This window comes from Chiloscyllium plagiosum, chromosome 19 (genome assembly GCF_004010195.1).
Source record: "Chiloscyllium plagiosum isolate BGI_BamShark_2017 chromosome 19, ASM401019v2, whole genome shotgun sequence".
Classification (NCBI taxonomy): domain Eukaryota; kingdom Metazoa; phylum Chordata; class Chondrichthyes; order Orectolobiformes; family Hemiscylliidae; genus Chiloscyllium; species Chiloscyllium plagiosum.
The window spans coordinates 12,929,976-12,951,671 of NC_057728.1; the positions used below are offsets into that span (position 1 = coordinate 12,929,976).

General features: G+C 42.3%; 1 protein-coding gene and 1 long non-coding RNA gene across 8 annotated transcripts in view; one reads left to right on the forward strand and one right to left on the reverse strand.

Annotated features, from left to right (window-relative positions):
* The window catches only part of LOC122559526 (metabotropic glutamate receptor 8), a 443,931-nt gene that overhangs the window by 202,163 nt on the left and 220,072 nt on the right, over nt 1-21,696 (forward strand). The gene's annotated exons all lie outside the window — the stretch shown is intronic.
* Nucleotides 1-21,696, reverse strand: part of LOC122559528 — a 118,427-nt gene that overhangs the window by 81,401 nt on the left and 15,330 nt on the right. For 2 of the 4 annotated variants that reach the window (XR_006314451.1, XR_006314449.1), the window contains exon 1: nt 8,536-8,668. The exons of 1 other annotated variant lie outside the window; for it this stretch is intronic. This is a non-coding gene — a long non-coding RNA (uncharacterized LOC122559528). Of the gene's footprint in view, nt 1-2,815; nt 3,179-8,535; nt 8,669-21,696 lie in introns of those variants that run through there. One more of the 4 variants, XR_006314452.1, reaches the window with a different exon arrangement.

Consider the following 21,696-nt stretch of genomic DNA (forward strand, 5'->3'; position numbering starts at 1 on the left):
GGTCTATAGTTCCCTAGCTTGTCTTTACTACCTTTCTTAAATAGTGGTACCACGTTAGCCAACCTCCACTCTTCTGGCACCTCACCTATGACTATTGATGATACAAATATCTCAGCAAGGCGCCCAGCAATTACTTCCGTAGCTTCCCACAGATTTCTAGGGTATATCTAATCAGGTACTGGGGATTTATCTACTTTAATGCATTTCAAGACATGCAGCATCTCTTCCTCTGTAATATGGACACTTTTCAAAGTGTTACCATCTATTTCTCCACATTCTATATCTTCCATGTCCTTCTCCACAGTAAACATCAATGCAAAATACTCGTTTAGTATCTCCCCCATCTCCTGCAGCTCCACACTTAGGCTGCCTTCCTGATCTTTGAGGGGCCCTATTCTCTTCCTGGTTACCCTTTTGTCCTTAACATATTTATAAAACCCCTTTGGGTTCTTCTTAACCTATTTGCCAAAGCTACCTCATGTCCCCTTTTTGTCCTCCTGATTTTCCCCTTAAGTATACTCTTACTGCCTTTATACTCTATTAAGGATTTGCTTGATCTAACCTGTCTATACCTGATATATGCTTCCTTCTTTTTCTGAACCCTCAATTTCTCTTGTCATCCAGCATTCCTTACACCTACCAGCCTTTCCTTTCATCCTAACAGGAATGAATTGTCTTTGGACTCTCAATATCTCATTTCTGAAGGCTTCCCATTTTCCAGCCATCCCTTTACCTGGGAACATCTGCACCCAATCAGCTTTTGAAAGTTCTTGCCTAATACCATCAAGATTAGCCTTCCTCCAATTTAGAACTTCAACTGTTAGATCTGGTCTACCCTTTTCCATCACTATTTTAAAACTGATAGAATTATGGTCACTGGCCCCAAAGTGCTCCCCCACTGACATCTCAGTCAACTGCCCTGCCTTATTTCCCAAAGTAGGTCAAATTTTGCATCTAGTAGGTACATCCACATACTGAATCAGAAAATTTTCTTGTACACTCTTAACAAATGCCTCTCCATCTAAACTCTTAACACTGTGGCAGTCCCAGTCGATTTTTGGCAAGTTAAAAATTCCCTACCATAACCACCCTATTATTCTTACAGATAACTGAAATCTCCTTACAAATTTGTTTCTCAATTTCCCGCTGACTATTAACGGGTCTATAATACAATCCCAATAAAGTAATCATCCCTTTCTTATTTCTCAGTTCCATCCAAATAACTTCACCGGATGTATTTCTGGAAATATCCTCCCTCAGTACAGCTGTAATGCTATCCTTCCTGCAGCATTTGTATCCTGAAATATTGAGCTGCTAGTCCTGTCCATCCCTGAGCCATGTTCATGTAATTGCTATGATATCCCAGCCCCATGTTCCTCACCATGCCCTGAGTTCTTCTGCCTTCCCTGATGGGCCTCTTGCATTGAAATAAATGCAGTTTAATTTATCAATCCTACCTTGTTCTCTGCTTTGTTCCTGCCTGCCCTGACTGTTTGACTCGCTTCTTTTCTCAACTGTACCAATCTCAGATTGATCTCTTTCCTCAGTATCTCCCTGGGTCCACCCCCCCCACCCACCCTTACTGGTTTAAATCCTCCTGAGTAGCTCTAGCAAATTTCCCTACCAGTATATTAATCCCCCTCCAATTCAGGTGCAATTTATCCTTCTTGTACAGGTCATTTCTACCCCAGAAGAGATCCCAATGATCCAAAAATGTGAATCCTTCTCTCATACACCAGCTCCTCAGCCATGCATTCATCAGGTCAATCCTCTTATTCCTGCCCTCACTAGCTCGTAACACTGGATGTAATCCAGATATAACTACCCTCGTGGATCTCCTTTTTAAATTCCTGCCTAACTTGCTGTATTGTCCCTTCAGAATCTCATCCTTTTCCCTTCCTAAGTCGTTGGTACCAATGTGTACAATGACCTCCTGCTGGTCCCTCTCCTCTTTCAGAACACTCTGCACCCGCCCTGAGACATCCTTGATCCTGGCACCAGGGAAGCAACACACGGTTCAGATTTTTTGCTGCTGTTTGTCTGTGCCTCTGACTAGAGAGTCCCCTAACACAATTGATCGCTTGGAACCTGATGTACCCTTCATTACAATAGAGCCAGTGTTGATACCAGAAACTTGGCTACTCGTGCTACATTCCCCTGAAAGTCCATCACCCCCTACATTTTCCATAACAGCATACTTGTTTGAAATGGGGATAGCCACAAAAGACTCCTGTAGTACCCACCTACCTCTCCTACCTTTCTTTGACTTAACGAATCTACCTGACTGTATCTACGACTTTTGTCCCTTCCTATAACTGCCATCCATCACACCCCCTAGCTCTTTGAGTGAATCAAACGAACTAATAAAACGTGGAACAATTAAACCATTAAATATTGCAAGCATTATAAACAGTAAACTTAAATACTAATTCTTTGATTCATGAATTGCTTTTTTTAAAAAAAAACTATTTCAAAAGAAATAAGTGACATTTCTCCCAACATATAGGCTGTCACACTGCCTGCTCACTGAACCTCCTGCTTACCACTTCTGCACCACAGGCAAACTCTCTTCTGCTCACCACCTAAACCTACTCCCTGACTCTCTCCCATTTGCATTCTTTCCTGTTCCCCAAATCTGTCTCACTGGGCTGGCCTCTCCGGTTTGTTGCTTTGCTCTGTCACTCCATCATGCTGATGACTATTTCCGCTCACCACTTCCCTCAATCACTCCCCCCTATGCAGTAGTCCTACTGCTCAATGTCTCACCCCCTCTCTCCTGCTCACCTGCCTGCTTATTTAGCTCATTCTTACTTACCGCTTTACTTTCCTCATTCATCCCCTCCTGTTTACCACCTCGCTGATAGCTGCGAGTCAGAAGCGGGAGAGAGCTGGAGGGACAGTGGTCCGAGAAAGGTTTGCAAGGAGTGAATCGAGGAATGGAAGAGGGTCAGAAAGCAAAAGGTCCAGGAGTGTGAGGTTCAGCAAGTGGGAGAGGCTGCTCCGAAATGACCACTTTGTCTACCTTGGTGAGAAACAGGGTTAAGTTGGATAACTCCATCACATACCAGCTCCACTCTGTCCACAACACCAAAAGCAGAATGGTGCTGGCAACTGACTGTATGTTCAGTGACTGAAGTAAGGGTTGAACCCATATTATAAATGCAATGGAAAAATGTTCCTGTTGTGGGAAATAAAAGCAGAAAAACCTGGCATTACTCAGGTCAGGCAACAGCTATGAAGAGAGAAACAGAGTTAACATTTCATATTAATTTATTGGAAGATTACAAATCATGAAAACAGAGGCCAAGTGTTAACTGCTAAACCAACCTGACTCTTTGCACAATATGTGCAATTAAAAGTATTACACCCTTTGCAATAATTCCTTACCTCCTCATAATTACACTAACATGACAAGTAAACATTAGCTTTTTCTTTCATACTTTTGCAATATAGAATTCAGTGAATGTCCTCATTGTTTAACTTGCACCATAACAACATTAATTGGTCTTTTTAAATATATTACTCATAAGCTCTAAAATTAAAATTGCTCTGAGAGAACATCAGAAGGACTGTTACGTTTAGTCTATGATAACCATTATACAGGATGTGTTTATACCAAGAGCAGTCTTCAGTAGAACAGGTTGAAATTCGGGTTGCTTCAAACAGTGTAATTCAAAACCATTAATCAAACTGGTCACATCATGAATCATGTCAGGAGGATGTCTTAACTATCAGGGCAAGCACAGAGCAGAGCAACTGAATGAAATGGATATGATTTCAGTCGAACTGTGCAAATGAACATGGGTAGGCATAAAACAGTTGGCCAGCTGATGACTAAAGCAGCGTTGCGCAGTGTTTGATTACAAGCAGAATCGTTATGTTAGATTAGAACTCCTCTACCAGACATCAGGTAATGCTATAAAGGCAACAGCTGCAAGTGTTTTTGTTAAGTTTTGATTTCATGCTATTTCTGTTGCTTGAATTATCAGGTCATTTCACTCCTGGCCCTCAGTCATACCCGAAACTCTTCATAATATATTACCTCTGCACCACTTTGTGGGCAAGGTATTTCTTGTAAATATTATATCAATCGCTCAGTGAAATCTAAACTTCAAAAGCATGGTAGAATAGTACAATCTGTTAAACCGTACCCAAATATGCAAAACAGTATGAAGGTGATGATCAGTCCTGTCAGCACTTTTATATTTAAACTATCAATGGTGGATGCTGCCATTGTGAGATGTGGATGGATATTTATGATGCTCCGTTATGCGTAGTGTCTGCAATCGGCATGGAAACATAACTTCAATTCTATAATTTGGGTAGATGTTTGAACCTTTTCCCATCTGCAGAGCTTTACTGACCGCAGTAGGCCAAACGTTCTGGGTTGGCAAGTCTCAGCACTGAGCTCTTTCATTTGTCTGAGTGACAATGGCTGGATTAACCTCCCAGAAATAAAAAAACCAGAAAAACATGAAAATGGAGTTTAGACCTACAAGCCAACCTCCCATCATGGTTCACGTATAACTAGTTTACCAATCAAATCAACCAACAAGGAAGGCGACTACTCTCAAGAAATCAACAACTTTCATTTCTATAGTGTCTTTAATGCAGTTAAACTTCCCAAGTTGCATTGCAGGAATATTGTAAAATAAAACTTAACATGCTCCCATATATTGGGTCAAGTGTGGGGGGAGTGGTGGGTGGAAACATGGTCAAACAGATGGGTTTTAAGAAGCCAGGGAGAGAGAAGTAGAGAGAGAAAGAGGTTTAATGAAGGTTGTTCAAAGATTAGGCAGCTGAAAGTGCGTCTCTTAATGGTGAAGTGATGAACCATTGGTTTTGGGAAACTGAGAGAATTTCAATCACACAAATTTCCAGATTGATAATCTAATCTTTTAATCCTCACTACAAACTTGGAGCACTTGCATTTCACAGGTACCTCATTCATAATCTCAACCGTCAATTAATCATCATCTTCAAAGAAGAATCTCTGCCTATCCTGAGAGGTGACAAGTCTGTTTTGATGAAAAGTTGAATATGTATATTGCAACAGCCAGTTTTATTTCCCGTTTCTTTGTAAGCAGGATTCACAATGTTAAATTTAATAGTGATAAAATATTTAATTTTTGAAGGAATATATTTTTATGTTTAATATTAAAGAAAATAAACTCTGGTTAGTTTTATTGTGATATTAACAGTATGCTTAAATGCTAATTATGGATATCAAGCTCCAAACTGATTAGTGTAAGACTTTCACATAACTTTAGATCGTCATAAAATCAGATGGCCCAGAAATTGCTGGAGAATTAGCAACAGCTGCAGTAATTAGTTCACAAAATACCAGCAGCTTGTGGTAAGGATGAGATCTATTATGAGTTCTGATTCTCCCTAAATTTCTGGTTGATGTTCACTGCTCCACCTTTAGCCTTGACACAGTTAGAAAATTTACAATTTCACCATGAGCTTTCCCTTTGAGATTAATCATGTGTCATGAAATCGCTGGATTTACACTGTAAATGTAAAGCAATCTCACTGTTAACTTTTATGTCATTATTTATGTCATTAACAACTTGTTAATGACTCAGTTTATTGTATTAATGTGAAACTCAACCATGGAAACCCTGAAAGGGACACTTCAAGTTGTGGTTTGTCTCTCCGACAAGTATGAGTTGTTTTTGGAGGTATTTTGAACTCAAGAAAAAATCTGACTTGGCAGTACCTTCATGTTACTTCTATCACCAACAGTACGGATAATTTCAGATTACAATAATTGCAAGGTTTGTGAAGGTTTGTAGCTCAGGTTGAGATTTACGGTGTAGGTTTGCTCGCTGAGCTGTAGGTTTGATATCCAGACGTTTCATTACCTGGCTAGGTAACATCATCAGTGGCGACCTCCGAGTGAAGCGAAGCTGTTGTCTCCTGCTTTCTATTTATATGTTTGTCCTGGATGGGGTTCCTGGGGTTTGTGGTGATGTCATTTCCTGTTCGTTTTCTGAGGGGTTGATAGATGGTATCTAGATCTATGTGTTTGTTTATGGCATTGTGGTTGGAGTGTCAGGCCTCTAGGAATTCTCTGGCATGTCTTTGCTTAGCCTGTCCCAGGATAGATGTGTTGTCCCGTTTGAAATGGTGGTTTTTTTTTCCTCCGTGTGTAGGGCTACGAGGGAGAGAGGGTCGTGTCTTTTTGTGGCTAGCTGGTATTCGTGTATCCTGTTTGTCCTACGTAGTGTTTGTGGCAGTCCTTGCATGGAATTTTGTAGACGTCGTTGGTTTTGTCCATGGGATGTACTGGGTCTTTTAAGTTTGTTAGCTTTTGTTAGAGAGTGTCGGTGGGTTTGTGTGCTACTAGGATTCCGAGGGGTCTTAGTAGTCTGGCTGTCATTTCTGAAACTTCTTTGATGTATGGTAAGGTGGTTAGGGTTTCTGGCTCTGTTTGGTCTGCTTGTCCTTGAGGAATCTGCGGACTGTATTTTTTGAGTATCAGTTCTTCTTGAATACGTTGTATAGGTGGTTCTCCTCTGTTTTCCGGAGTTCGTCTGTGCTGCAATGTGTGGTGGCTTGTTGGAATAGTGTTCTGATACAGTTTCGTTTGTGTGTGTTGGGATGGTTGCTGATGTAGTTAAGTATTTGGTCAGTATTTGTCGGTTTTCTGTATATGCAGGTTTGTAATTCTCCCTTGTCCGTTCTTTCAACTGTGACGTCCAGGAATGCAAGTCTGTTATCGGTTTCTTCCTCCTTGGTGAACTTTATGCTTGTGAGTGTGTAGTTGATGATGTTAAATGTCTGTTCTATCTTGTTTCGTTTTGTGATGACAAAGGTGTCATCTACGTAGCGTACCCAGATTTTTGGTTTGATGGTTGGTAGGGCTGTTTCCTCGAACTCAGCACTGCCTTCCTAACCTGCAATCTTCTTCCTGACCTCTCCGCCCCCACCCCCACTCCGGCCTATCACCCTCACCTTGACCTCCTTCCACCTATCGCATTTCCAACGCCCCTCCCCCAAGTCCCTCCTCCCTACCTTTTATCTTAGCTTGCTGGACACACTTTCCTCATTCCTGAAGAAGGGCTTATGCCCGAAACGTCGATTCTCCTGCTCCTTGGATGCTGCCTGATGTGCTGCGCTTTTCCAGCAACACATTTCAGCTCTGATCTCCAGCATCTGCAGTCCTCACTTTCTCCTCCTGTTTGTTCTAGTCTTTGCATTACCGCTTCTGCTATGAATCATGATAGCGGAGATCCCATGGGTGTGCCGTTGGTTTGTTTGTAGTTTATGTTGTTGAAGGTGAGCTGGGTGGTGAGGCACAGGTCCACTAGCTTCATGATGTTTTCGCTGGGAATGTGATTGATGGTGGTTGGGGTGTGTGTGATGGTCTCTTCTAAAAGTGTGGTAAGTGTTTCCTTTGCCAGGTCGATGTTGATGGAGGTGAACAGTGCTGTTACGTCGAATGAGATCATTGTTTCGTCTTCCTCTATTTTGGTGTTTTTGATGATCTTTAGGAATTCCTGGGTGGAGTGGATGGAGTGCTATGACTCTTCTACTAGGTATTTCAGTCTTGCGTTAGTTCTTTGGCCAGTCTGTAAGTTGGTGTTCCAGATAGTGAGACTATGGGTCTGAGGGAGGGCTCCTGATTTATGGATTTTTGGTAGTCCGTAGAATTGTGGGGCGTTGGTCACATCTGGTTTCATTTTTTGGAATTCTGTCTTGTTTAATTGTCCGGAATTGTGTAATTTTCTTAGGAGATATTTAATTTTGTTTCCTAGTTGTGGGGTTGGGTCTAGTGCCACTTGTTGGTAGGTGTTGGTGTCTGCGAGTAGTGCATTGGCTTTCTCTATGTAATCCCTTCTGTTCAGGATGACTGTGAGTCGACCTTTGTTTGCAAACTTAACAAACTTAAAAGACCCAGTACATCCCATGGACAAAACCAACGTCGTCTACAAAATTCCATGCAAGGACTGCCAGAAATACTACGTAGGACAAACAAGAAGAAAATTAGCCACCAGGATACACGAACACCAGCTAGCCACAAAAAGACATGACCCTCTCTCCCTTGTAGCCCTACACATGGAGGAAAACAAAAACCACCATTTCGACTGGGACAACACATCTATCCTGGGACAGGCTAAGCAAAGACATGCCAGAGAATTCCTAGAGGCCTGGCACTCCAACCACAACGCCATAAACAAACACATAGATCTAGATACCATCTATCAACCCCCTCAGAAAACGAACAGGAAATGACATCACCACAAACCCCAGGAACCCCATCCAGGACAAACATATAAATAGAAAGCAGGAGACAACAGCTTCGCTTCACTTGGAAGACACCACTGATGATGTTACCTAGCCAGGCAATGAAACGTCAGGATATCAAACCTACAGCTCAGCGAGCAAACCTACACCCTGAATTACAATAATTTTCAAACTACCCAGTACTTTGAACACACAGAAATACAAACTGGATAGATTCTTTCAGAAAATTAATTTGCAATACCGTATGATTAGGTATACTTTTAGGTTTCACACAATACCTACCTTGACTCCATTCAAGATTCTCAAAGGCCGATACAACTACATTGAACTTAGCATGTTTACAATGTCCTCCTTTCTCTTCTGCTTTTAGAGCACTAGAGTATTGAGACCTGTTACATGCATGATTGAAGATCTCTTTCTAACTCCGTTATCTGAGACAGCTCAGATATTGTGGTAACTTTTCTATATTTAGAAATGTTTGACGCTTCACTTTAAGTTTTATTGAATTGGCATAAGCCCTGCCTTCCTGTAGTGGTCACCACAGGAAGGAATCTCTTTACCTAGCTGGTTGCTGTTGCTGCTTCTACACATCCTTGATGGGCATTGAGAAAGATGTAACAATGTTACTTTTTTGTTCAAGAAGGGCTGAATCTCCTCAGACAAGGCAGCAGAGACTTCATGAACAGTGCCATCCGCATTCATGAAGGCAAGAAGTTCTAAGACCTGTACCTCCATGAAATGAACAAAATGAGTGGTGGATCCTTCACTGTGTCTTTAAAGAACAAGCGATTGTCTGGTACTTCCTCACGTGGCTGCTCACCTTTGTTTGTTGCCTTTTGTCCTGCCATTTCTAGCTCCCCTTTTGAGAAAACTGAAAGGTGTGCCTTGGTCTTTTTGTGGTGTTTGCGCTGGAACATCCATTGTAGAAAGTGATTTCTAGTCTGCTGAATCATCTCTGGTGTCTTTTATGATTTGGTGGTGCCAGCGTTGGACTGTGGTGTGCAAAGTTAAAAATTACACAACACCAGGTTACAGTGGAACAGGTTTATTTGGAAGTACTAGCTTTCGGAGTGCTGCTCTTTCATCAGGTGGTTGTGACAAATAAATCTATTGGACTATAATCTGGTGTTGTGTGATTTTTAACTGGTGTCTTTCATGTTAAGAAATTCAACTGGAAGAATATTCAACACTACACAAGTAGCTTGCTAATAAAAAAGGGCAATAATTGGGAATGACATACAGGGTTTCTGTGATCTCTGTTCCATTGTAGTGGTGTACAGGGCCCATCTATCCTTGTACGTTAATTTGTTACTTGTATCCCAAAATTAAATGAAGAATCGTTTGAGATTTTTTGATCTTAACCCTGGCACAGCAGCAAAAAGAATAGAAACTTCAATAGAAACATGTACTCAAACTGAGTTTCTTGCCATTAACCATGATATGTGAATATCAGAATTTGTCCCATGGATCTGCAAAATCAGGGGCATCAAATGCCTTGCAAATTATATGCATTAAGAAAGATTTGTCCTGCTCCTTTGTGTCCAACCATGCCAGGACACTTGTGGACTGCTGTGATCTGATTTCCCTTTGCTTGTGCTTCCAGTACTGATCTCTTTTTTGACAATGATAACTCTGTACTACTGGCTTGGCCTAATTCTTGGTAGTGGGTCCGTTAATGGAGTTTGTGGCATCCTTCTGCCTCATGCACTATCTGTGGAAGACTCTCCAAGTGCACCTTTTAGCCCCATCACCACAAAGACCTTCAGTTCACTGTAAAATCTTTACTCAAGGTGACTGGTTACTTCTCTTGCATTTTGTCATGTGCTCTGCTGTGGCCTCTTTCAGGATTTCTGTCTCCCAGGTGGGTCTAGAGCTTATACCCTGCCATGTCCTGTCACTGCTGAGTTTCTTTTCAGGCTTCCCTCCACTTCTATGGTTGGATAGCTGGGCATTTTTAAAAAATCTGTAGCACTGTGCTGTTCCTGGACTTCACTCCAGGTGCTTTGCCTCCTGTTCTGTTGGTCTAGTCACCAATGGTGCCATGAGATCTATTGTCTTGTAAGGGAAAATTAACAGACGTCATTAAATATAGCTATATAAAAAGGATTGTAAAGAGGACATCCTCTGGAACCTTACAGACTCAGTCTCCCGTGTGTGGTCTGGTTTCACTGTGACCTAGACATAACTCGTTATGCACGTGCTTAGTAACTACTGCGATAGTAAATGTGTGGTTAACCCTTTACACCGTACTAATTCTTATTACTCTTCCTCGATCTAATTTGATTCTAATTCGCTCAATCTCATTCTACCTCTGTCACCCTATTTCTTTCTCCAGCCATGAGTTGGAAAATTAGATACAACAGCTGAGCTGCTGTGCCAGTATTAACTTGTATTTCCAGCACTTTGAGTTGTAGAATCTGAAGGGCAAGAAGTAAAACCCAACACACAAAAAAAAGCCTCACTCATCACTTCATTCCAGCAATTCCTCAGACACTAAATCTTACATTGAACAGACGGAGGCCATTCAGCCCATCATACCTTAACTTTGAAAGTGCTATCCCCTTTGTTCTACTCCCCTGCTTGTTTCCTGCGGCTTTCCCCCTCCCCCCACCTTTTTGTCCAGATATCTGACTCCATTTTGAAGGTTGTTATTGAATTTGCTTTGATTATCTTTTCACCAGGAATAATATCCCGCCTTTAGCTTGCAAAGAGTTTTTACAACTTTCTCTAACAAAATGCCCTACGGAAAACTGGGTCAATGCTTTTGACTAGCTAAGAATAAACAATGCAACAGAGCACCCAGGCAAATCATGCAGGCTTAAAGCATTTATAAGTAAACACCAGCATCTCAATCTGTGCTGCAAAAAGAGAATTATCGAGGGAACACTTTGTACTTGACACTCCATTTTTGGCAGGTGTACTAGTTTGGTGCAGCGCTTTCATATTGAATAAGTGTACTCTGGGATACTTCAACCTTAATGAGGTAAAAATTGCTTTTGGTTAATTAACTAAACATGGCCAAGGGGATTCCACACCAAGATTCTGCAAGTTTAAATAAAAGCTGTTGTTAAGTAAATAGTGCGAAGCTATGATAAGTGTCATGAGGCATCTTAATTTGAAACATGGTTCGATTGTAATTTTGTTTCAACAATGTTTATAGAGTCTCTTTAAAGCGGCAAAGGTCCCAGGATGCTTCGCAGGAATGTAATAAGACAAACATTGACACCAAGCCAAAAAGGTGTTAGGACAGAAGCTTGTTCCCTGGAAACTCTCCTTGCAGCACAGATTGAGAGGCTGTTGTTTGTTTACAAAGGCTATAAGTCTGCATGCTTTGCCTGGAAGCTTTGAAAGATTGTCTATTCTTAGCCAGGCAAGAAGATTTGACCTGATTTTCCAAAGGATATTTTGTTCAAAAATGTTTCAAAGCAAATCCTCCAAGTGTGTTTTAAAAATGTCTTCACGTTCTGTGATAAGACAAAGATGAAATTCCTACAATGCGACAGAGAGCGTTGCATTATGGTGAACGCTGCCAAGACCATCACTTCCGGCCCTGCAGTTGCCACAGAATGCACCACTTCCACCTCCCCTCAACACCTCCCCCCAACCCTGACTGCCACCATGCACATCACTTCCTCCAATGACTGCACTTATGATGTCACCACCAACAATGACATGACCACTCCCTCCCTTCCCCCCCCCCAACTCTAGGTCTACACCAGGCTCTAGCCCCCAGCCCTGTTGGGTATTCACCATCCCTCTGGACCTACCCCTCACTGAGGATGAACGATCAGTCCTGAATAAAAGTCTTACCTTCATCCCATGATGTCTCCGTGTCCACAAGTTCCACATGTACTGCAAAATTGAACTTCTCTTCCATCGCCTCCGCCTCCATGCTTATCTTTTCGATTGTGACTCCCACCCACCCTCCGAGGACCCCTTCTCCCACTTCCAACATACTCCATCCTCTTGGACACCGAGTCCTGGCTTCTTACCCTCCATTGACCTCTTTATCTCCAACTGCTACTGTGACATTGATCGCTTCAGTCTGTCCACCCCTATCACTCACTCCAATCTCTCATCCTCGCAAAATTCAGCCCTCCACTTCCTCTGCTCCAACCCCAACCTCACCATAAAATCAGCAGGTGGTGGGGTATGAGGGATATAGTGATAGTTTGGCGCACCAATCTCTACCTTGTCAAAGCCAAACACCAACTTGGTGACACCTCTTCCTACCGCCCCTCAACCATGACCCCACCTCCCATCACCAAACCATCATCTCCCAGACCATCCACAAACTCATCACCTCAGGGGATCTCCCAGTCACAGCCTCCAACTTCATAGTCCCAGAACCCTACATTGCCCGATCCTACCTTTTATCCAAAATTCACAAACCTGACTGCCCCATTCGACCTATTGTCTCTGCCTGATCTAACCCCACCGAACTTTAATCCTTATATCTCAACATTGTCCTGTCACCCTTGGTCTGGGAACTCCACACATACATCTGGGACACCAACCACGCTCTCCACCACCTCCATGACTTTCGATTCCCCAATACCTCAGCTACAGTATGGACAACCAGTCCCAATATATGTCCATTCGACATGGCGAAGGCTTCCAAGCCTTCTGTTTCTTCCTCTCTCGCCAACCCAAATAGTACCCCTCCACTGACACACTCATTCGATTGGCAGAACCGGTCCTCATCCTCAACTACTTCTCCTTCGAATCCTCCCACTTCCTTCAGACCAGAGGGGGAGCCATGGGCACCTGTATGGGCCCAGGCTATGCCTGCCTCTTCATTGGATATGTGGAGCAGTCCCCCTTTTTGGAGTTACAATGGCACCAACCCCACCTTTTCCTCCGCTATATTGATGACTGTATCAGCACCACCTTGTGCTCCCATGAGGAGGTTGAACAGTTCATCAACTTCACCAACACCTTCCACCCTGAACTCAAGTTCACATGGACAATTTTGGACACCTCCCTCTCTTTCCTGGACCTCTCTGTCTCTGTTCCACCCTCCCCACTGACCAATCACAATGACCTCCCACCTGCATCTGCCTATTCTCTTCCTACTCACCTTATCTCAGACTCAGCCACACCCTCTATTTATCACTCAGACCCCATCCCCCTCCACATTCCTGATGAAGGGCTCATGTCCAAAACATTGACTCTCCTGTTCCTCGGATGCTGCCTGACCTGCTGTGCTTTTCCAGCACCACACTTTTCAACTCTGACTCTCCAGCATCTGCAGTCCTCACCTTGCAGCTGAGACAGCATCAGCTTTGGCTTAGAGTGGAATATTAAGTCTGAATCCTGAAGCCTCTGGCCTTATGCCTCACCCAGAGACGTAAGGACACAATTTAGGGTGAACACCCAGATAGACTCTTCCAGTCCAGATGTTAAACCTGGCATCAATCATCGCATAGTTGTAAATGCTCACATAAAAAGGTCTCATAAATGAAGACTTGTGGTGTTCTCCTGATCAATATTTATTACTCACTGACAGCCAATACAAGTTACTTGGTCCTTTATCTCATTGCAGTTAAAGAATATAGGACAGAATACAATAAGGGTCTAAGCGAAGTGGGCAATCTGTGACATAATTGTATGAAAAATGTGACGAGATATCGAGAGTGACTAGCTGCATTTTTTTGTGCATTTGCTGGATGGTAGGGCAAGTTTCTCGCTGGGTAGTGATGGGTTCCTAATTAAGGGGGATTATAGTTTATTAAATGCCTTATTGACAGCACATATTGGTATTCAGCTTCTTATCTTACCAAACACACAAATAAAACGGACCTCACGAAATCTCAATGTGAAAACCACAGTGGTATTTGGCGATTTCAGTCGTCGCTTGCTCTGAAGGATTTCTACGTTCAACAATGGGCAGCAACACCTTAGGCACTATTAGCACTGGCTGCACACACTGTTGGCAAATGACATGTGCCAGCCTCCAAGAATTCTCATGGGACATCTCCAGTCCAAGTGCAGTATGCTTCTGCACTGCAATGCTGCACCTAAGCCTGCACCGATAACTATCATTGTAATGCTGAGGCAAGGACACGAGATGCTCAGCGACACACACCCAGCTCACTGGGTCTGGACCAGGCTTACTGTCACAAGGCTCTGAGACCAGCTGTATGCTCACAGCATTCCAGACTCGCATTGCCTTGCTGACCCTTTTTGACTCCTCAACCAGAAATGTGATGCTCATGTTGTTGCTGTTGTACCATGCTGTTTGGAGGTGACACAAAACAAGGAAGCTTGTCATGTTTGGTCCATGAGACATAAAAGCAGAGCTAAGCCACTCAGCCCATTGAGTCTGCTCTGCCATTCAATGAGAACATGGCTGATCTGAATAACCTGCAGCTCCACATTCCTGTCCCTTTTGCTATAACCCTCGATTCCCTAGTGTCAGCAGAATCACAGTGAAGTATATGGAAATAGCCTTAGGTCACAGGGTCCCAGCACAGTGAGCCATGAGCAGCCTGTGATACCAGTCCAGAGGTTTGGACATGGTTAGAGTCATGATCTTTACCCCATAAGGAGTGAGGAGTTGAAGTATTGGGCAGACCACTTCCAGTCTTGACTCGTTCATTGTGGGCTGGTTTCCTCCTGGAATGAGAAAGAGGCAGGTATTGAAGGAGATAATGGTGGGTGACACAGTTGTTACTTTGGTAGCAGTGGGGATGTGTCCTGAGTGAGTGAGCAGTTAGCACAGAGGTCATGCAAGACTAGCGCGGTTAGAGTTTGGGGAAACTGATGCAGTGGTAGAGCATCAGACCTGGCGAGAGATGGGTCCAGTAGGAAAGATAAAGTAAGTGCGGGGTAACAGAGAGAGAAGGTATGGCTTGAATAGTGGAGTGATATTTTTCTGACAGAGTTGTGTATTTCTCCAAATGACTGAAACTGCACTATCTGGGTGGTCACTTCTGAATGCCTGGCAATGTCTACTAGCTGTGGGGTAAGATGACACCATCCCATCCAGCAGGATGTTCAGGTCCCTGCCCTCAAAGTGGGGTACAGAGTTTCCCATGTCTGCCATGACCAGGGCAAAGGTCAGGAATTGTGCAGGGCAGCTTCAGACTGACAGCACCAATCTGGGCACACAATGGCCTTTTAAAGATGGTGGTGCCTCCAGAGGTGGCATACAATTCTAGGATGTTCTGGCAGTGGCCAGTTATGCTGAGAATATTGTGTGGTAACGCAGGGTTAGAGTTGGCTGAGAGGGGAACCATAGTGGGGTAGGTAGTTAATGAGCCAAATTTGGCAAGATATGGTAAATAAAAACATATCACTAGCTCACTGTGAAAACCCTCTAAAAAAACCCAACGCAACTGGCACTGAGCCAGAAAATATGTAAGATTCAACCCATAATAAATAGCAATATATCATGCATCATGAATAAAAACCGAAAAAACTGCAGATGCTGTAAATCACAAACAAAAACAGAATTTTCTTGGAAAGCTCAGCTGGTCTGGCAGTATCTGTGAAGATGCATATAAACAGACATTTTCCTAGCTACCATCAGTTCTGAGGAAGGGTCACCGGACCCGAAATGTGAACTTTGATTTCTCATCACAGATGCTACCAGACCTCCTGATCTTTTCCAGCAACTTCTGTTCTTGATGCAGCTGGTTGGGCCTACTCCACCATTCAACATACCCATCACTGCTCTTCTGCCTCAACGCTCCATTTACCCGTCTGTAGACTTTACAAACTGATTGTTGGAAAGATCAATTGATTTCAGCCTTTAATAAATTCAGTGATGGAACATCTGCAATCCTCTGGGATAAAGACTTCTAACATGTCATAATGCTCTGAGTCAACAGAAATTCCTCACCATTTGAGTCCTAAACACCAGAGCCTGAGCATTTTCCCCTGCAGACATTTAGAAGCACAATGGGGGCCCTCAAAGAAACCTATGAAATTCTAATGTGACAAGACCGGAAGGATATTTCCGATGACTAGGGGATCCAGAATCATGGATTACAGGGTAGGCCATTTAGGGCTGAAATGAGTAGAAAATGCTTCCCCAAAGAGTAGTGAGCCTGTGAAATTTTCTACCACCCAAATCGTTGAGGTGAAAATGTTGAAATGTTCTAGAAGGAGATGGGTATGGTTCTCAGGGTTAAATGGATCAAAAGCAGGAATGAAGTACTGATCATCTCGAATGGCAGAGCGGGCTAGAAGGGCTGAATGGCCTACTCCTGCTCCTATTTTCTCTGCTTCTACATTTCTACATTCTCAAAACAAGGGAAACAACTTCTTAGTTTTTATCCAGTTAACGCTCTTCAACGATGTTTTTGCATTTCAGTGAGAATACCTCTCCTCCTTCGAAACACTAGAGCATATAGACCCTATTTTTATTTTTCTGTTTTGCATTCATGAGTTGAGAGTGTCACTGGCTAAGCCGGCATTTATTGTCCATCTCAAATTGCCCAGAGGGCGGTTAAGAGTCAACCACATTGCCGTGGGTCTGGAGTTACATGTAGAGCAGACCAGGTGAGGATTGTAGTACCCTTCCCTGAAAGACATTAGTGAACCAGATGGGTTTTTCCTGACGACTGATTCATGGTCACCATCAGACTCTTACTTCCAGATTTTACTGAGTTCAAATTACACCACCAGCCTTGGCAGGATGTGAAGCCGGGTCCCCAGAACATTACCTGGGGGTGTCTGGATTAACAGTCTAGCGATAATAATACCAGGCCATTGCTTCCCTTTTTACTGAGCTCCCTAGCATAGAACAAGCTCTTAAACTCAGGAACCTTACACAAATAAATTGTGGATATCAAGATTTTCTTAACTGGTGACCAAAATTTTAATGGCTTGGAGAGCACTTCTGTGCCAAATGTCAATGTTAGTCCTAACAGCAGAAAAAAACAATGCACGTCAGATAAGGAAGTTAAAATATTATCTTGTAGCTTGGAGACAGTAGGCTAGTCCTAATGAATTCTGGATCAGTGGTGCTGGAAGAGCATAGCAATTCAGGCAGCATCCGAGGACGGGCAAAATCGATGTTTCGGGCAAAAGCCCTTCATCAGGAATAAAGGCAGAGAGCCTGAAGCGTGAAGAGATAAGCTAGAGGAGGGTGGGGGTGGGGATAGAGTAGCATAGAGTACAATAGGTCAGTGGGGGAGGAGATGAAGGTGATAGGTCAGGGAGGAGAGGGTGGAGTGGATAGGTGCTGCCTGAATTGCTGTGCTCTTCCAGCACCACTGATCCAGAATCTGGTTTCCAGCATCTGCAGTCATTGTTTTTACCTCGTCCTAATGAAGCCTGTACCAAGTTGAATTAAGCTGTTTAACAATGTGTCGCAAATATTTTCTACTTTATGGAGCAAAGTGAGCCAGTGTACAGACACCACAGATTGAAAAATAATGTTGATACCTGAGCTCAAACTGAGGATGAAGGTCTTTGGACCTAGGGACTCAGGGAGCTTTAACTCTAATAACTTCCAGGGTACCCTTTTCCTGGTGATTGTAATTACTTTAAGTTTCACTTTTTCACCTCCTAATTCACAGTTATGTCTGGGATGTTATTTGTATCTTCTGCAGTAAAGACACGGATGTTCAGTTTATCCGTTATTTCCTTTTTTTGTTATTAATTCTCAAACTCACTCCCTAGTGGATCAATGCTTACTTTACTCACTATTTTCTTTTTAAAAATATCAGTGCAAACTCTTAACGTTTCTCTCTTTTCTCTGTCTTTCTTTCAAACTCTAACTTCTATGTCCTTACTCATGGTTTGGTTATTCTTTTCTTTACATTCTATCCTGTCTTCTGACCTGCCATTCACTGTTGCAAAATTATAACCTTTATCTTTAACTTCCGCAGTTGGCCACAGTTGGTGCACTTTCCATAGATTTTTTTTTCTCTAAATCTAGCTCTCTGGTTGGCTCATGATAGTTAAATGTAAGGCATAAGATGCTTCATGAGATGAGGGCACCACTGGCTAGGTCAGCATTTATTGCCCATCCCTAAATGCGCAGAGGGCAGTTAAGAGTCAACTATGTTGTTGTGGGTCTGGAGTCACATGTAGGCCAGACTACATAAGGAGAGCATTTTCCTTCCCTAAAGTACATTAGTGAGCCAAATGGGTCTTTCCTTAGAATCAATAATGGTTTCATGGTCATTATTAGACCCTTATTTCCAGATTTTTATTGAATTCAAATTCCATCATGTGCCATGGTGGGTTTCAAATCCTGGTACCCAAAGCATTACCTGGGTCTCTGGATAAGTAGTCTCTCAATAATACCACTGGGCCATTGCCTCCCCCTATTGATATATATGTATCAGAGGATAATCAACATGAGCTCAGGTATCAACATTATTTTTCAATCTGTGGTGTCTGTACACTGGCTCACTTTGCTCCATAAAGTAGAAAATATTTGCGACACATTGTTAAACAGCTTAATTCAACTTGGCACAGGCTTTAGTAGGACTAGAGTTTAGATCAGAGTGATGATGGAAAGGCACAGCAGGTCAGGCAGCATCCGAGGAGCAGGGAAATCGACGTTTCGGGCAAAAGCCCTTCATCAGGAACTTGCCTTCATTAGGAGTAGCCTAGTGTCATTGAGCTACAAGATCATATTTTAACTTCCTTATCTGACGTGCATTGTTTTTTCCGCTGTTAGGGCTAACATTGACATTTGGCACAGAAGTGCTTTAAAAGTCATCAAAATTTTGGTCCCCAGTTAAGAAATCTTGATATCCGCAATTCATTTGTGTAAGGTTTTGTATATTTCCTGGATGCTCTTTGTCTTTTGTTTCAATCAAAAGAACAGCGACAGATAATATATTTGCACCAACCTGTTGTTACCCTTCACGCCTAATAAATGAAGTGCATTGCTCGCAACACGCAAATAAATTAGCACATTAGTGCACTGATGCATTGTTTTCCTGTGTCTTTCTGAGACAGTATTGATATTATTTGAGACACCTGTCATTAAACACAACACCAGACTGTGTCTTGATGAGGAAATTATACTGTACAGAGACATAAATTACAAGCCTAATTGCAATAACAGTTGTCACGTGTGCAGCACAATTAAACTGACATGCTTCACTTAATGTGATTGTGGCTTCATCTGAGAGGCACCTTGAGAAAGTCTGCAGAGATCCAAGTTACAGCGTATTGTCATCTTTTAAAAGAAACTCACATGCCAGATTTAATTTTAACAATTATGAACCAATTACATTTGATACATTGATCTTTTGGATATTTTCATCACTTTATGTTTTTCCCCTTCTTTCCTTGCCAGGAGATTTTTGCTTTATCACTGTCAAACTGTTTTAGCCAGGTACCTATTCTTCATATCTGACCCTCAGCATCTCAGCAAAACCAATCTTAAATAAGAGCAATAAATGTCATCCTTGCCAGCAAAGCCAACATCCCAAGAATAGATAATGGTTTTAAACATCCTATACTTTGCTGTATCCATACAAATGTACTCTCCAGTACAGATTACTGGATAGTTTAGATTAGATTAGATTCCCTACAGTGTGGGAACAGGCCCTTCGGCCCAACAAGTCCACACTGACCCTCCGAAGAGTAACCCACCCAGACCCATTCCCCTACCCTATATTTACCCCTGACTAATGCACCGAACGTTATGACAATTTAGCATAGCCAATTCACCTAACCTGCACACCTTTGGATTGTGGGAAGAAGCCGGAATACCTGGAGGAAACCCACACAGATATGGGGAGAATGTGCAAACTCCACACAGACAGTCACCCACGGTTAGAATCGAAACCAGGTTCCTGGCGCTGTGAGGCAGCAGTGCTAACCACTGTGCCACCATACTGCCCCGTGTGACAACTGTCTGTTTTCTTTATGTGATCCTGTTTGTAATAATTGCATTAAGTGCACCCTTTCTCTAGAAGTGCATATTTATAGATGGTATCAACAGCTTGGTACAGAAATGAAATTAAATATGAGGAACTTACAGGCCTCTATGGTACAAATAGATAATTTTCAGTCCATTATTATTTTGACTCTCCTGAAAGGATTTTCATTTTTTGCTTGAAAGGGCCATTCTCAAAAATTCTGTCATTGCTCATATTTATTTGTTATTGAGTTAGATGCAAACAGAAGCCCATCAATCTTGACTTGTGTAATGCATCCCTCAGGAAACTGCATGCCCCTCAGCTTTGCTACACTAAACCACTACCTTGACGTTTCAGGATTACTCATAGTTCTATAATCAACTTGTTCAGACACATGACTGCAGCAGTCGGGATTTGAAAATGAATCTTCCAGCCAGAGTAGAGACTATAACATTGTTATAAAAGACTCTGAAGAGTTAATGGCTGACTTGGAAATCAGTGATATTGGCCAGTATAAGGTTTGAACCCATGACCACAGCATCACAAGCAATACATGATGGCTTCTAAATATTTTAATAACCACTTTATCGTTTGTGTTACACCACATGCCTAGAGCGGGTCTGTTTTGAACCTGGATTCTCTGGCCCAAAGATTTGGGCATTACCATTGTGTTACAAGATCCTTGCATTGAGAGTTGTAGAGATATGAAATATTCATGATTTGGGAGGATTCAACAGTGGATATTTAAAAATCTTGAACCAGGCCTTCTGGTCTGGAGGTAGGCAGATATTTTCTAATCAAGTTGTCAAGAGACATTGTGCCACACTTCTGGGGCAGGTGGGACTTGAAATTGAGTCCCTCAGAGGCAGGGATACTGCACTGCTTACAAGGCTATCAGGATTACTTCTACTCTTAAAACAACAAACATTAATGGGTTAAGCCACCCCCAGTGGGGTACTGTTACAAAAACAATAAAGGAACAATGGAAACTTCTAGAACAGAAACTTAATCAAATTTGCAAATCTGAATGATTGTCAACAAAGCAATCCCAATTGATTGGAGAAAGTGAGGTCTGCAGATGCTGGAGATCAAAGTTGAAACTTTATTGCTGGAACAGCACAGCAGGTCAGGCAGCATCCAGGGAACAGGAGATTCGACGTTTCGGGCACAGGCCCTTCTTCAGGAATGCCAATTGATTCACTAACAATACCTGCTGAGGATAGCACTGTAGATATTTTCTAATCAACTTGTTCAGAGATGTTATATGGATTAAACAATGCCCTTTTTCTTCAATGCTAACTTGAATTGCCATCAATTTAAAAAATAATAACTTTTGCAGATACTCTTTGAAATTAATGTTGAAATGTAATTTTCATACTTTTGGGCCGAAATATAAATTTTAAACATCAAATTGCACTGATATGTTGATACTATGCTGTCAGTCAGTTCTTTAGATCTTGTTATACAAAAACCCAGTGGAAATGCTGTGGTTGCAGACAATTAAATCTGATGTTCATCCTCAGATGACTAAATAGTTAATAGTCCTCTTAATAAGCTGGAGTTACTTTCATAAGCTTTGCAAAAACAAATTCTACCCATTTAACCA